Raw genomic sequence first — 15,878 nt, forward strand, 5'->3', positions numbered from 1 at the left:
CAGAAAGCACAGAAAACAACCCCTCGGAATGCAATTGGAATACCTCTGCCGTCCCCCTAACCTTTCATTCAGTCTCCTATACGGGAAAGTGCGTCCGCCCTCGCTCCAGTAACTCTCCCGACCTCACTGCCTGTGCCAGCTACTCATCTCCCAGCAGCTCAGCAAAATTTCTCATTCCTCATAACTCCTCCCAATGGCTCTGCTCCTCTACAGAACTTACCCCCTGTCTCAGCACAAATGTCATCAGTGAATATAAAGAAACTTGCCTCCTAATTGTCCTTATCCCTAGGGTCTTATACCACAGCGAAGAAAACTTCTTCCTCCGTCTAGAAAAAACTGCAGCTCCTGCCCTTCTGCAAAAGCGAGAGCCCATCACCGTCCTCACAATTGCCTCCCTCCTAGGTCTTGCCGGCACTGGCACCGGAATCGCTGCACTAGCCAGTCAAGACTCCGCCCTAACTCACCTCGGGGCAGCTGTTGACGAAGACATTCATCACTTACAAAACGCTATTCACCATCTAAAAAATTCTGTCAATTCCCTCTCTGAGGTAGTGCTCCAAAACCGCCGAGGTCTTGACCTTCTCCTCCTCAAAGAAGGAGGCCTCTGCGCCGCCCTAGGAGAAGAGTGCTATGTTTATGCCAATTCCACAAGTCTCGTCGAGGACAGCCTGAAAAGGGTCCGAGAAGGACTGGAAAAGCGTAAAAGAGATCGTAAAGCCACCAGTTATTGGTCCAGTTTTTTCACTCCCATTCTCCCATACATCCTTCCTTTTCTTGGCCCCTTATTAATAATTATTCTAGCTCTCATCTTAGGACCCTGCCTCATCCGCAAAATTGTCCAGCTTATAAGAAAACAAACGGATGCCATTTTTTCCTCGTTCGTGCAAATCCAGTATCAGCGACTCGCCACCTCTAACGCCCCCCACTCCAAGATGACAACCAACCCTCCGCGACCTCTACGCCACCGGTCGACTCGCCAACCGCGAGGCCCTTCTCAATCACCTGAACATCGCTCTCACCTCGAGTTCCAGCTTCTCTGAACCCCTGAACTTTAAACCCCTCACCTTCGCCCAGCCCGCTGCAGCGAAGCCATTGTCAAGCGCCCGGGCACCACACCAACACTGAGCTCCAGCCTCGCTGAGCCACCGTCAACCCCTTTTTCCCTTCCCTAACCTCCCCCTTCCCTCACCCTTAGTGGGCCTCTCCGATAAAGCCTCTTCCTCTAATTAGAAAAGAAAGGGGAATTGCGGGTGACTGAGCTTGTACCTCGACTTACCAGGCCTGGGCCAGGGGACCTGATATCACCCCCTGGGGAGGGTAGTAGGTACGGGCGTGAGTGCCCTCTGCAGCCCCCCCGAGCCTGGGGAGCGAGGTCAAGGCAGCTCCCTTTTCCTCACCCAAAATGCCACTGGCAGGGAAGGCTTGCCGGAGGAAACCGCCTTTCTCCCAACTGCCCTTTCCCCACTTCCTTATCTTACCCACTCACTCCCTGGTGCCAAGGCCACTCCTGCCACCGCCAGCGCGCATGCACCGTGGCCAGAACAACTCCCGCCCGCTGCAACGGCTCCTGCGTCCTCTCAGAACCAATCCTAGCCCCTATCCCTTCAGTATTGCCATTTAAGGCTGCTTCACCTCCTTTCCAGCCCTGCCCTTCTTACCAGCCTATATAACCTGTGATCACCCCTGAATAAAGCTCTTTGGCGCATACTCCTACTGGATGAAGAGTGTCTTGTCCTTATCGCCGCCCTCCACACCTTGTACGCCTCCCGCCGAGGACCTGGCCAAGTCCTCCGCCTCGCCTTCGCATCCGGGAAAGAGCCCCCGCCGCCGGTACCCTTTAAGCAGCCCCGAGAGCTGAGGGCTCAGCTACCGGCCGCCACTCCCCCCAGAAGCAGTAACCGCGACCGCAATTTAGCCTTCCTATCCATGAACATGGAATATTTTTCCATCTTTTAAGGTCCCCTTCTATTTCTTTTAGTAGAGTTATGTAGTTTTCTTTGTATAGGTCTTTTACATCTTTGGTTAAGTTTATTCCTAGGTACTTGATTTTTTTAGTTGCTATTGAAAATGGTATCTTTTTCTTGAGTGTCTCTTCAGTTTGTTCATTTCTAGCATATAGAAACATTACTGACTTATGTGCATTAATCTTGTATCCCGCTACTTTGCTAAATTTGTTTATTAGCTCTAGTAGGTGTATCGTTGATTTCTCGGGGTTTTCTAGATATAAGATCATATCATCTGCAAACAATGACAGTTTTACTTCTTCTTTTCCAATTTGGATGCCTTTTACTTCTTTGTCTTGCCGGATTGCCCTGGCTAGCACTTCCAGCACAATGTTGAATAACAGTGGTGACAGCGGGCATCCTTGTCTTGTTCCTGATCTTAGAGGGAAGGCTTTCAGTCTCTCACCATTGAGTACTATGCTGGCTGTGGGTTTTTCATATATGCTCTTTATCATGTTGAGGAAGTTTCCTTCAATTCCTACCTTTTGAAGTGTTTTTATCAAAAAGGGATGTTGGATTTTGTCAAATGCTTTTTCAGCATCTATTGAGATGATCAATTGATTTTTCCCTTTTGAGTTTTTAATGTGTTGTAATACATTGATTGTTTTTCTTATGTTGAACCATCCTTGCATGCCTGGAATGAACCCCACTTGGTCATGGTGTATGATTTTTTTAATGTGTCTTTGGATTCGATTTGCAAGTATTTTGTTGAGGATTTTTGCATCTATATTCATTAGGGAGATTGGCCGGTAGTTTTCCTTTTTTGTAGCATCTTTGCCTGGTTTTGGTATTAGATTGATGTTAGCTTCATAAAATGAGTTAGGTAGTGTTCCATTTTTTTCAATGTTTTGAAAGAGTTTGAGTAACATTGGTGTCAGTTCTTTCTGGAAAGTTTGGTAGAATTCCCCTGTGAAGCCATCTGGCCCTGGGCATTTATTTGTGGGAAGATTTTTGATGACTGATTGGATCTCTTTGCTTGTGATGGGTTGGTTGAGGTCTTCTATTTCTTCTCTTGTCAGTCTAGGTTGTTCATATGTTTCCAGGAAATTGTCCATTTCTTCTACATTATCCAGTTTGTTGCCATACAATTGTTCATAATATCCTCTTATAATTTTTTTTAATTTCTTCAGGATCTGCAGTTATGTCACCTTTTTCATTCATTATTTTGTTTATATGGGTCTTCTCTCTTTTTGATTTTGTCAGTCTAGCTAGGGGCTTGTCAATCTTGTTGATCTTCTCAAAGAACCAACTTTTGGTGATATTTATCCTCTCTATTGTTTTTTTGTTCTCTATGTCATTTATTTCTGCTTTAATCCTTGTTATTTCTTTTCTTCTACTTGGTTTAGGATTGGTTTGCTGTTCATTTTCTAGCTTCTTCAGTTGATCCATTAGTTCTTTGATTTTGGCTCTTTCTTCCTTTTTAATATATGCGTTTAGTGCTATAAATTTCCCCCTTAGCACTGCTTTTGCTGCATCCCATAGGTTTTGGTATGTTGTGTTCTCATTTTCATTCGTCTCTATATATTTAGCAATTTCTCTTGCTATTTCTTCTTTAACCCACTGATTGTTTAGGAGTGTGTTGTTTAACCTCCAGGTATTTGTGAATTTTCTAAGTCTCTGATGGTTATTGACTTCTAATTGTATTCCATTGTGGTCAGAGAATGTGCTTTGAATAATTTCAATCTTTTTAAATTTATTGAGGCTTGTTTTATGTCCCAGCATATGATCTATTCTGGAGAAAGTTCCATGAGCACTAGAAAAGTATGTGTATCCTGGTGATTTGGGATGTAATGTCCTGTATATGTCTGTTAAATCTAATTCATTTATCAGATTGTTTAGGTTTTCAGTTTCCTTATTGGTCTTCTGTCTGGTTGATCTATCTATAGGAGAGAGTGATGTGTTGAAGTCTCCCACAATTATTGTGGAAACATCAATTGCTTCCTTTAGTTTTGCCAGTGTTTCTCTCATGTATTTTGTGGCACCTTGATTGGGTGCATAGACATTTACGATTGTTATTTCTTCTTGCTGAATTGCCCCTTTTATTAGTATGTAGAGGCCTTCTTTGTCTCTCAAAACATCCCTGCATTTGAAGTCTATTTTATCTGAGATTAATATTGCTACACCTGCTTTCTTTTGGCTGTAGCTTGCATGAAATATTTTTTGCCATCCTTTCACTTTCAGTTTCTTTGTGTCCCTGTGTCTAAGATGAGTCTCTTGTATGCAACATATTGATGGTTCATTTTTTTTGATCCATTCTGCGAATCTATATCTTTTAATTGGGGAGTTTAATCCATTTACATTCAACGTTATAACCGTGAAGGCATTTCTTGAATCGGCCATCTTATCCTTTGGTTTATGTTTGCCATATTTTTCCCTCTCTCTATTAATATCCTTTATTGTACCCATACCGAATCTCTTTAGTACTGAACCTTTCTCCAAGTCTCTCTGTCCTGTCTTTGTTTCTCTGTCTGTAGGGCTCCCTTTAGTATCTCCAGTAGGGCAGGTCTCTTGTTAGCAAATTCTCTCAGCATTTCTTTGTCTGTGAAAAATTTAAGCTCTCCCTCAAATTTGAAGGAGAGCTTTGCTGGATAAAGTATTCTTGGCTGGAAATTTTTCTCACTCAGAATTTTAAATATATCGTGCCACTGCCTTCTTGCCTCCATGGTGGCTGCTGAGTAGTCACTACTTAGTCTTATGCTGTTTCCTTTGTATGTGGTGAATTGCTTTTCTCTTGCTGCTTTCAGAACTTGCTCCTTCTCTTCTGTGTTTGACAGTGTGATCAGTATATGTCTCGGAGTGGGTTTTTTTGGATTTATTCTATTTGGAGTTCGCTGAGCCTTTATGAGTTGTGTATTTATGTTGTTTTGAAGATTTGGGAAGTTTTCCCCAACAATTTCTTTGAATACTCTTCCTAGACCTTTACCCTTTTCTTCCCCTTCTGGGACACCAATGAGTCTTATATTCGGACGTTTCATATTATCTATCATATCCCTGAGGTCCATTTCGATTTTTTCAATTTTTTCCCCATTCTTTCTTTTATGCTTTCATTTTCCATTCTGTCATCTTCCAGGTCACTGATTCGTTGTTCAACTTCCTCTAATCTTGTACTATGAGTGTCCAGAATCTTTTTAATTTGGTCAACAGTTTCTTTAATTTCCATAAGATCATCCATTTTTTTATTTAGTCTTGCAATGTCTTCTTTATGCTCTTCTAGAGTCTTCTTGATTTCCTTCATATCCCGTACTATGGTCTCATTGTTCATCTTTAGTTCTTTGAGTAGCTGCTCTAGGTGCTGTGTCTCTTCTGGTCTTTTGATTTGGGTGCTTGGGCTTGGGTTATCCGTATCGTCTGGTTTTTTCATATGCTTTATAATTTTCTGTTGTTTTTGGCCTCGTGGCATTTGCTGAACTTGATAGGGTTCTTTTAGGGTTTGTAGACCTATTGAAGTCCTTATCTCTAATTTATCAGATCTACAGCTTCGTGGAGTACACTTTCTCTAACTAACCAGCAGGTGGCGTCCACGAGCCACCTGTTCTCCACAAGCCAGTTCTCCCCTGCTTAGCCTTTTTGGTGAGTGGGGGAGTGAGTCTTGTGGGGCCCAATTGGTGTACCAAGCTTGCATGTGTAGTTGGTGTTACCTGCCCTGTATGTGGGGCGTGTTTCTGGGCAGTCGGGGAGGGGGGGTGGCCCTAACAATCAAATCTCCCTGATGATCCTAGAGTTTTAAAGCTGCTGCAATAGTCTAATCCTTCAGTTCAGTCCTGCCACAGTTTGTCTCTGCCACTGACCCACAAGTCTTTGGTATTGGCGTATGGCTCCTGAGACTTGCAAGTGGGCCCCTCTTCCAGGCTGTGCACCCTGGGTCCTCTGTTGAGGGATGACTGTGCTATGTCACAGGTGAGTGCCGTCCCCCCAGGGCAGTTCTGGCAGGATTCAGTTTTATACATTCCCATCTTTTGATCTCCAACTTTCCTTCTGGTGACATATATGGCTCTGAGCTTCCCCTTTCCACTCATTCACGCACTATTTGGCACTGTTAGTTATTCTCACATCTTGCTACCGACACCTCTGCTCATTTCCAAACATTTAAGTTCAACTTAGTTGAACATTCCGCTCACACTAAGCAACTGCTCCCCATTCTTAAGCCTCATGCTATATTTTGGTACCTTATATTTCATGTCTATCAGTTTACATATTATAATTAGTTCTTATCAGTGAGACCCTGCAATATTTGTCCTCATGTGTCTGGCTTATTTCACTCAGTATATTGCCCTTGAGGTTTTGTCATCAAACCATTTTTTTTTTAAGATGGTTTTGTTCACACACCATACATTCCATCCTAAGTAAACAATCAATGGTTCTCTGTATGGTCACATATTTATGTATTCACCACCTTCACCACTATCTATATAAGCATCTACATTTCTTCCACAAGGCAGGAGGGAGAGTCAGAGAAGGTAGAGAGGCAAAAGAAAGAGGAAAAAAAAATGACAGCTAGGAAGTAGCAAAAGGAAAAGTAACCTTAAATCAAAGTAGAGTAAAGAGTCAGACAACACCACCAATGTCAAGTGTCTAACATGCCTCCCCATCCCCCTCTCTTATCTACATTTACCTTGGTATATCACCTTTGTTACATTAAAGGAAGCATAATACAATGATTCTGTTAGTTACAGTCTCTAGTTTATGTTGATTGCATTCCTCCCCCAATGGCTCCCCATTTTTAACACCTTTCAAGGTTGACATTTGCTTGTTCTCCCTCATAAAAGAACATATTTGTACATTTTATCACAATTGTTGAACACTCTAGATTTCACCAAGTTACACCATCCCATTCTTTAACTTTCCTCCTTTCTTCTGGTGTCTCACATGCTCCCAACCTTCCTCTCTCAACCTTATTCATAGTTATCTTTGTTCAGTGTACTTTCATTGCTGTGCTACCATCTCCCAAAACTGTGTTCCAAACCACACACTCCTGTCTTCTCCTATCACTCTGTAGTGCTCCCTTTAGTTTTTCCTGTAGGGCGGGTGCCTTGTTCACAAAGTCTCTCATTGTCTGCCTGTTGGAAAATATATTGAGCTCTCCCTCAGATTTGAAGGAAAGCTTTGCTGGATATAGGATTCCTGGTTGGCAGTTTTTCTCTTTCAGTATCTTAAATATATCACACCACTTCCTTCTCACCTCCATGGTTTCTGCTGAGAGTCTTATTAAGCTTCCTTTGTATGTGATGAATTGCTTTTCTCTTGCTGCTTTCAGGATTCTCTCTTTGTCTTCGACATTTGATAATCTGATTATTAAGTGTCTTGGCATAGGCCTATTCAGATCTATTCTGTTTGGAGTATGCTGCCTTCTTGGATCTATAATCTTATGTCTTTCATAAGAGATGGGAAATTTTCATTGATTATTTCCTCTATTATTGCCTCTGCCCCTTTTCCCTTCTCTTCTCCTTCTGGGACACCAATGATACATACATTCTTGTACTTTGTTTCATCTTTAAGTTCCCGGAGACGTTGCTCATATTTTTTCATTCCTTTCTCCATCTGCTCCTTTGCATGTAGGCTTTCAGGTATTTTGTTCTCCAGTTCTTGGGTGTTTTCTTCTGCCTCTTGACATCTGCTATTGTGTGTTTCCACTGTGTCTTTCATCTTTTGTGTTGTGCCTTTCATTTCCATAGATTCTACTAGTTGTTTTTTGAACTTTCAATTTCTGCCTTATATATGCCCAGTGTTTTCTTTATTGCCTCTATCTCTTTTGCGAAATATTCTCTAAACTTTTTGAATTGATTTAGCATTAGTTGTTTAAATTCCTGTATCGCAGTTGAAGTGTACATTTGTTCCTTTGACTGGGTCATAGCTTCATTTTTCTTAGTGTAGGTTGTAGTTTTCTGTTGTCTAGGCATCTGACCTCTTAGACCACCCCAATCAGGTTTTCCCAGACGAGAACAGGCTCGGGTCACAGAAGGAGGAAATATTCAGTATCTGGTTTCCCTGATGGTTTTTCTTAGAGGATTGATACACCTGTGCTTTTCTGCCTAGCAGGTGCACCTGTCAGCCTGCCACCAGCTGGTGTAAGAGGGAGTGGCCTGTGGCTCTCCTCCCCCAGGCTTTGGGGTCTGGTTCCAGAAAGGCAGGCAGTAGAGCTGGGCCCCTCCCTTTCTTCTTGGGAAGCTATGCCCCCTCCAGAGAGGTCACCTGCATATCAATAAGTTCTTTGTTTCTCTGACTCTGCTGATCAAAGTGTTTTGATTTTAAAATGGCTGAGGCCGTCTTTACTGCAAAGCGCTGCAGGCTGAAAATGGCTGAGGTTTTCTCCATAGAGAGAGAAAGGGACAGAAAAGCTCCCAGGTTCACCCATCAGCTAGAGATAGCACCCAATCCTCTGGGCTCCCCGTCTTGAGACAGATATGTCCCGCAACTCTCCCAAGGTCAGTTGTCACCAAAAGTCTCTGTCTGCTTGTTGAGGATTCGCTGTCTGTAGTAAGCAGTTAACGTTAAAACCCCAGTTGGAGCTGGGCTGAGAGAGTTCTGTTCTCTAGCACTGCGAGGCTTTCTTGATGGAGGTGCTCTCCGCTCTGGGCTCTCAGCGCGGGTCCGCAGTTTTACTTACAGATTTTATGCTGTGATCTCAGGCATTCCTCCCAATTCAGGTTGGTGGATGATGAGTGAACAGTCATGTTTGTCTCCCTGCAGTTATTCCAGGTTATTTACTAGTTTTTTGGTCATTTATGAATTGTTCCAGAGGGGGACTAACAGTCTTCCACTCCTCTCTATGCCACCATCTTAGCTGCTCTCTTGATTGCTTTTGATAATCTAATAAAACTATTTGTGAATTATAAAGCTAAAAGTGGTTAACAGATTGCATTCCATATAACTGTTGTGCTTTAGTGCAGGAGACTTTGCCAGTAACGGTGACCTGTGAAGAGACTTTCATACCTCTTAAGGTGAAGGGGACAATGGATTTGGAAACCCTGCAAGCTTTCAATGCAACTGAAACCACATGTAGTAAGCTGTTACCACATATGAGGATGATCCTGAAGGGACTTCTTACTTTATGCTTAAGAAGTTGCAAATGTCATTTCACACGTAGAATTGGGCAGCTTTTCAATCTTAAGGGGCCCATTTCCATCACCCACTTCCTGGATTCCGATTCACTAACATGTACCTATATTTTTTAAAAGCAACATAGGTGAGTTTGAGCCACAGTCAAGGTTAAATGTCAATTAACTCAATTCTGGTCATTAGACGAATACTCAGAACCTTGAAAACATTATGCTAAGTAAAAGAAGCTAGCCACAACAGACCACAAATTATATGATTCCATTTATAGGAAATGTCCACAATAGGCAAATCTATAGAGACAGAAAGTAGATTTGTGGGTGCTTCGGATTGGGGGTTGGAGGTTGGGGTGGAATAGAAAGATAGGCAGATGATGACTAAAAGGTTATGGGTTTCCTTTGGAGGTAATGAAAAACTGTTCTAAAGTTGACTGTGTGATAGTTTTAGTATACTAAAAACCATTGAATTGTACATTTTCCGTGGTGAATTTTATGGTAAGTGAATTATATCTCAAAGAAACTGTTATAAAAATTATATGATATGCAGTGAAACATCTATTGCTCCACAATTGTTAGAAATGAAAGTACCTCTCTCTGTTTTAATCTTTTTGAGCCCAAAGGCTTGTAGGTAGAGTTTCATTACCAAAAATGCTGTCATGTTTTCAAATCTAGATTTTAGTTTTCTTCTAACACTCACCATTGATGACTTAGTGGTTGAAACCTTGTAGAGGTTTCACTCTGTTACTGGAATGAATTGTCCAGTCCTCAAAAAAGCATCAGGGCTAATACATCGATAATATAAAACCAAGATCCCTAAGGATGGCACAGTTGGTATTTCTTTTAGTGACAATATTCTGTCCATTTCTTATGGGTGATTATTGAATTATGAGAGCTCATTATTTCTGTCATAGCAAAGTTGCTCTCCTGGCTACCCATCAAATCTTAACAACAGCCCTGTGCCATCCACTATTCCAAGCCAACACAAAAATCTGTCCAGCCTTTAGAGGTAAGCAGTTCCTTCTGCTCAGGCTGAAGTAAGTTTTTATTTTCCATAGCTACAGTCAATTCAGCAATGTTTGGGAGCAATAAGGAATATCTAATATATCTAATATCTAATATAAGGACTTAGAAAGACTTTTGTCCCTCTCCCTCTCTTTTCCCCAGAGAATCCTCTCTTTTTCCCTGTTGAATCCTTAGTTTTATGTATTAAGATCCATCTTGAACAACTTCAAGTTAACCAGTATATCTCCAAGACCAATTACATAATGTGTAGGGCTCAACGCAAAAGAAAATGAGGAGACTCTGGTTCAAATATTGTTAAGAATTTTAAGACAGTGACAGCAGAACATTTAACCAAGTGTGGGGTCTTTTTACGTATGGGGTGTTATGAGACTGCACAGGTCACATGCCCTTGAGGCCCACCCTACACATCTTCATCATTAGACTTTTCATATTGCATTTATACAGATACAACTGATACTTCCTGATTTAAATACACACAAGGAAAAAAAAAATCTCAAGATCATTTCACTTCATTCCAGGATTTTAACAATAGCCTCCTAAGTAATTTCCTTCAGCCAATTAATACTTCCTCCCAATCCATTGTGTTCCACTTACTCTTTTAAAACCCTGGCTTCTCTGTAACACTTTGCTGCTTCAAAGCCTTCAGTATATCTCCTTATTCTAAAGGTATCTGAAGCTCTCCTCAAACTGGCCTCAACTACCACTTCAGATTTTCCTACTCTACCTTTTTAAGAAACTTTCTTTCTAATCAGTTTCATTAATGTACTCATGAAAAGAAAAAAAAAAAAATCCCTGGCTTATTTTCTTCTGTCTTTGCTTAAGACATCCCCCAATCCTGAGTATCCTGTCCTAACCTCTGTTTTGTCCAGTTGTTCTCCACATTTGTTCTAGATTCAGCTTCAGTCCTTCCTTTTCATGTCAGCTCTCAAAGATGACTCTGCACAATGAACTTTTACAGCCCTTATTATCTGCATCACTCATTTGTAGTGTGTATTTATACTATGAGTAAGTCTCCGTTATAGTATAAGCAATTTTAGGCAGAGACCATGCTTTCAAATATGTATATATATATATTCTTTATGTCTGTTACCGTCTTATACCTCTTTTCACCCCATATAACACTTAACAGAGTGCTGAACCTAAAATCAATTTTTAAGAAATATCTGTGGAGGAAAGAAGGAAAGGAAACTAATACTTTCTTTAGCATGCCAAGCATGGTGGTAGATGATTTTTATTTACATTATCTTACTTAAGCCTAAAAATAACACTAGAATTTCAGTGTTATTTTTTCCATTTTTATAGATGAAGAAATTGATAATATAAAATCTTAAACAGTTTGTCAAAAGTCATCTAATACGTGGTGGAATTCGGATTGAAATTAGTAATCCTGGCTCCAAAATTTATTTATTTTTCCTACTGTTTTATAAATTGTCTGATCTTTACCTCAGGAAATGTTCTTGCTGGCCGAGTACCACGTTTGTGAATACTAGAACAAACTATTTATAATAGTTCTTTTGGCAAGAGTTTCCAGGAATATCTTCTTTGGAGAATCTTCCACCTTCCATACATATGCCACCTTCTAAAGAGAATTTCTCCATTCATTGCTAGATGTTGACTAAATTTTTGGAAGCCTATAGATGCTAAAGTTATAAACAAAATTTTGTTATAGTAGTCATTTGGATTTCAGCACAAATACTGTGAATTTTAAAGATGTGTTTGGGTGAAGCGTTATTGCCAAAATAAATTATCATAAATCTAATTAAGCTATTAGATCTGATTTCCAGTTTTCAAGATATACAGTGTGTATGTGTGTGTGTTGGGGGGGAGTTGGGGAAAATCAACCATAACCAACAGACAAATCCTGAAAGTGGTACTGTAAACATATACTTTGAGGACATTAGGGGAAATTTGAATATGGACCAGATATTAGATGAAATAAAAACATTGTTAATTATGGTATTTTTTATGATATCTTGATGGTCATATAACAGTAATAAATAACATCAGTTTAATTAATAAATAATTTTCAGTTAGAGATGCATAAATAACTATTTAGGCATGAAATGACATTATTCCTGGGATTTGATTTAAAATACCTAAGCATGAACAAAGAGAGAAGGGAGCGAGTAAGGTACAGGACACATATGGCTATGGTTTTTGAAGCTGAGTGACTGGTTCAAAGGGAAGTCTTTTTCCTATGCTCTTCCCTTTGTTTGTTTTAAATTTTCAATAATAAAAAGTAAAGGGAGGGGAGGGGCTTTAGTAATAAAATTGGTGTGTCACTTGTTCATGAGTGTTGAGAACTCGATTAAACTGTGACTACATCTCATTAGTCTCATTAAAGATAATGTCCCCAGCTCTTTCTCAGAGGTTTCTTGGTGAAATATGATATCCATTACAGTCCATTACACTTTTTCTACCTGTTGTAACCCACTGACAGAGCAACTAACCTTGCACTAAGCAAAGGAGTCAAGGGCACATTAATCACCAAGTCATAAGCTTCCAGATGGATAACAAGCCCTCTTGTCTCTCAACCTGTCTTCTTGGAATACTTCCCCTGGGTTGGGAATTCTTCCTTTACTTTATGACTTACTCAGAGACCCAGGGCCTAGGACAGATCCACAGTGATGCTTGCTTTTGTTTACTCATATCTGATGATCCCTTTCTCAATGCAAGACCTCTTTTGATATGAAGGAAAGGAATCTACTCTTAATTTCACCTTTTGAACATAACAAATAATAATTTAGTGCTTTTTTTATTGACACCAGTAGTTGAGACCACCAACAAAGAATAAATATAGGTTACATGGTGTCCTAGTTCGCTAATGCTGCTGGAATGCAAAACACCAGAGATGGATTGGCTTTTATAAAAGGGGGTTTATTTGGTTACACAGTTACAGTCTTAAGGCCATAAAGTATCCAAGGTAACACATCAACAATCGGGTACCTTCACTGGAGGATGGCCAATGGTGTCCAGAAAACCTCTGTTAGTGCGGGAGGCACATGGCCAGCGTCTGCTCTAAGTTCTGGTTTCAAAATAGCTTTCTCCCAGGATGTTCCTCTTTAGGCTTCAGCTCCTCAAAAATGTCACTCTTAGTTGCTCTTGGGACGTTTGTCCTCTCTTAGCTTCTCCGGAGCAAAAGTCTGCTTTCAATGGCCATCTTCAAACTGTCTCTCATCTGCAGCTACTCTCTCTTCTCAGCTCCTGTGCATTCTTCAAAGTGTCCCTCTTGGCTGTAGCTCCTCTTCAAAATGTCACTCACAGCTGCACTCAGTTCCTTCTGTTTGTCAGCTCATTTATATGGCTCCAGTGATTTAATATAGACCCACCCTGAATGGGTGGGGTAATACCTCCATGGAAATTATCCAATCAGAGTTATCACCCGCAGTTGGGTGGGGCACATCTCTAGGGAAACACTCAAAGAATTACAATCTAATCAACACTGATACGTCTGCCCACACAAGATTACATCAAAGAATATAGCCTTTTCTGGGGTACATAATACATTCAAACCAGCACACATGGTATGATGTCATTTCACTCATCATAAAGAAGATATTCCACAATTGTTATTTTAAGCAAAGGTTTAGGCTTGACTTGTTCTACTCTAATTCCATGTCTTTCACCACTGCAAAGCTTTAAAACTGGATGCTATTTTCAAAAATCTGAAATAATTTTGTAGTCCCAAATCAGCACACAATGGGAAAAAGAGCATTTAAAATACTGCATTCTATAAATGGAAGGAAGAATTGGAAACATCCTAGCACAGACTTGGTTTAACATTCATTTTGTTTTCTAAGCACACTGAAAGGTGGATTAAACAATCATTAATAGACAACCTTACCATTTCATCAAATCCATTGTGAAATAATGTTGGTAATGATTAATAAGTACATATTGATTGTTCACAATTAAAAATTGGTTTAAAAAATTCAGGACTCTATGGTATATGGGGGAACTACCCATTGCATATTACAGACTATATTTAATAGGAATACCTTACCACTACCACACTAAATAATTCGGGTCTGTTTAGAGCTTTAGGGTGTTTCGTGTTATGATAATTGTTTAAAATTGAGAGTGATGATTATTTATACAACTAACTGAAGGTAATGTGAAACACTGATTGTTTATCTTGGACAGAGTATATGTTATGTGAAATTGGGAAACCCCTTCTTAATAAGTTAAGCCCTTGATCTTGAGGCTTGCTCTTGTGAAACTTATGGCTGTAAAAGTGAGGCTAAGCCTACCTATAATTATGCCTAAGAGGCACTCCAGAGAACCTCTTTTCTTGCTCAGATATGTGTTTCTCTCTCTAAGCCCAACTCTGCAAAAACTTTGTTAACTTCTCCCCTACTTGGGACATGACTCCCAGGGGAGTGAATCTCCCTGGAGACATGGAACATGAATCATGGGGACGAGCCTGGCCCTGGCATTGAGGGATTGAGAGTGCCTTCTCGACCAAAAGGAGGAAAAGAAAGGTAACAAAATAAGGTTGCAGTGGCTGGGAGATTTCAAATTGAATCGAGAGGCTATCCTGGAGGTTACTCTTATGCAAACTCCCACTAGAATCCCAAATGGCCACAGTATGCCAAGCACTAATTAATAGTCCTGAAACACCTAGGTCCCTATCTGAGACTCTAGAAAAGTTTCACTCACTAAGTTTATTTTTCAGAAACATAAATCCTCCAGAGGGTTCCTATGCCAGATAAGTCCCAAAACCCAGGGCAACAGCCTTTTCAAGAACATCAACCAAATGCAGCCCCCTTCCCCAGAATATCAACACCCCTTTTCAATATGAACAAGTTAGGGTGGTTACTGCCCAGATATCCCTTCCCTGAATATTGAGAAAGTGATCAAATGAAAGAGAGGGGTAGCAATGGACAAGATAGGATTTAACAAAGGATTACAAATACTGAATCTATACATATAGCTTTTAGGGTATTAGAATTGCTAGAAGGAAATGGGAAATAACTGATATGGAACTACAACCCATAACATTCTTTGAAATTTGCTCTATAGCTACTTGTTAAATTGTACTTTGAAAGTTATCATTCTGTATATATGCTATATCTCACAATAAGGAAATAACTGAATCTGTGGAACTGTAACCCATAATGTTGTGCCAGTATGGATGTATCATGTCCCCCAAAATGCAATTATCTTTGAGGGAATATTATGGGGGCCAATGTATTAGTGTTGACTGGATTGGAACTTTTTGACTGGAGGTTTCCATGGAGATATGATCCACCCAACTGTGGGTGATGACTTTGATTGGATAATTTCCATAGAGGTGTTACCCCACCCATTCAGGGTGGGTCTGGATTAGTTCACTGGAGTCCTATTAAAAAAACTCACAAACAGAGGCACCTCAGGGCAACTGAGAGTGACATTTTGAAGAGGAGCTGCAGCTAAGAGAAGACAAAATGCCCCAAGAGCAACATTTGGAGAATGCCATTTTGAAACACAACTCAGGAGCAAGTGGACACCAGTCACATGCCTTCCAAGCTAACAGAGGTTTCAGGATGCCAATGGCCATCTTTCAGTGAAGGTACGCTATTGTTGATGCCTTACCTTGGACACTTAATGGCCTTAAGACTGTAACTTTGTAACCAAAAAAAAAAAAAAAAAAAAAAAAAACCCTTTATAAAAGCCAATCCATTTCTGGTGTTTTGCAACATGGCAGCATTAGCAATTGGTAACAGTGTTCTTTGAAATTTGCTATATAACTACTTGTTAAATTGTACTTTGCAATCAGTTATCACTTTTCTGTATACATGTTATATTTCACAATAAAAAT

Source organism: Choloepus didactylus, chromosome 15, assembly GCF_015220235.1.
Source record: "Choloepus didactylus isolate mChoDid1 chromosome 15, mChoDid1.pri, whole genome shotgun sequence".
Classification (NCBI taxonomy): domain Eukaryota; kingdom Metazoa; phylum Chordata; class Mammalia; order Pilosa; family Megalonychidae; genus Choloepus; species Choloepus didactylus.